Genomic DNA, 2,236 nt, shown 5'->3' with positions numbered 1-2,236 from the left:
TGAGTTAATATTAGATTTTGTTGCGAATTAGTGTTATCAAGTATAGAAACGTTACCAGAATCTGGAATTAGAGATTCGTAGCTTGGTGGAGTATTTATCAGTGTAACATCTAAAGGGGGTATTATTATATTGTTGGGTTGATTTTCTACTCTTCTTCTTACGGGCTGAGGAGTTGAGGTGGCTGTTGCAGTTGTGGGGGTAGCATCATTATTATCTTTATTATTTTGGGTAGTTTTTAATTCTCTATTTACCGTAAATCTCTCTATTTCCTTTGCTTGTATGTCTCTAGCAATCTCTAATGCCTTATTTAAATTCGGCCATATTTCTTTCTGGAGCTCCATCATTTTTATAATCATCTCTTCTGGAGTCAGAGGCTGATTTTTTGGAGCCTCAGACCTTTGCTGAGCATCAAACCTGGAGCTCAAGGTTTGAGTGCCGGTGACGTTGGCAGCGGTTGAAGAAGAGGCGGATGGTGCAGCAGTAAAAGTGGTGACATTGGTGGTATTGCCATCTGCTTGACTATTCGCTGGAATGGTATTCTAAATTAATGCTTGGTTTTACATCTAACTCTAATTCAATTTTCTATCAAATTCATGGATCCATTCTCTAATCTCTAAACTATTCCAGTATTCTATCATAGCTCTATATTGTAATTTTTCACCTGTGGTTACGGTACCTGTTGTTTGGGCGTTGGATGTTGTCCAAGCTGTAGGCCCAAGCAGACTAATTTGACTTCCTACTGCTCCTCCGCCTGCCACTTCATTTGAATCCTCGACTCTCTCTTGGTTTGACATCTATAAATACCAAGCATTTCTATTTTAGTATGAGAGTAGTCACTTGATTTCATTCTAAATCTGCTGGGTACATTCGACAGACTTAGTCCGAAATCTGCATTCATTTTCCTCATTGATTGACACTGCTCACGTGCTCTCTCTCTTTCCGACTGACTGTACTAAGTGCAGAGTACACAGGAGAGCCGATCGTACACGTTCACAACACCATGTCAATGATTCCAATGAACGCGAAAGCCACATGAACTGCCGACTGTACATAGTGCAACAAACTCGACTTTCGAGGATTTATTCAATTTAATTTACTCTATATTCGTATCATCTAAATATCTCTAATCGTCAAGCTATTTTTAGTTTATTATAATTATACATGTACATAATTATATTTGAATACATGTATATATTGTATATGTTAATATTGTATATATAGTTATATATAGTAGTTTGACATTTAATGTAATTAGTGAATGCATTCATTTATGATACGTATCGATTTAAATTTCGCTTCTGAATTCGAATTCAATTCTATTCTAATCTATTCTATATATATAGCAAATGGCCGTTTTTTCGTTTATGCTCTATACATGCTGTATACGTTCTTTAGTATACGCTCTATACTGTACGTATTCATTGCGAAGGGGCTCTCTATTAGACTCGATCCGCGCTTTCTTTCTCTTTGCTACATCTACGCTCGCTTGCGAGCGGTCTCACGGTAAGGCATGGTCCGCGCTCTCTATTTTTCTTTCTCTATATCGCGCGCTCTCTATCTCTCTCCTTCTCTACTTCGCGCTGACTAACACCGTCACTTTAACATGGCGGACCTTCCGCGCCAATTTTACTCATGCGCGTGTTCGCACCTGTTGCTGCCGGGTGTCATAGCGTCGAATCTTTTGTTCGACTGTCATCTACTATTCGACACCGGCATTTACATAAAACTCTTTATATACGTGCTGACACTCTCTAAATTCGTTCGCGGATGTTTTTGCTATTATCCAGCACTGATGTCGCGTGTTTTTCCCGGCACTCCCGTGATTCTAAGGTGATGCAGATTGCATCAGAAATTCATGTCTCGTCCATTCACTTTTTCCAATTTTCTTTTCCCTCTTCTACTTCTTTGTTCTATTATCGACGCGAACATGTTACTTTATTACTTTTAAGATTTAACTTGTAAAATCTTTGTTTTATTAATATGGGAATTCGCGGGAAGAACACGACGTTACTCTAACCGACTTTTCATTTTACTCTAAACTCTAGTGCTTTTAAAATTACTTACTTTTTGCTGATTTTTACCTTTGCGCAGCGGATGCGTGGCTGCGGTCCAAAACCTGTTGGAAACTGGGAAGCAGAGGGGCAGGTGAAAAAACACAGCACAGGAACTTTTAGTAAAAAGTTAACTTTATTTGAATAGAGCACAGGCACGTCTAACCAGGACGGAGGAACAGCTC

Source organism: Phymastichus coffea, unplaced genomic scaffold, assembly GCF_024137745.1.
Source record: "Phymastichus coffea isolate CEN01 unplaced genomic scaffold, Cenicafe_Pcof_1.1 PCOF00010, whole genome shotgun sequence".
Classification (NCBI taxonomy): domain Eukaryota; kingdom Metazoa; phylum Arthropoda; class Insecta; order Hymenoptera; family Eulophidae; genus Phymastichus; species Phymastichus coffea.
Note: the sequence above shows the minus strand (reverse complement) of the source record.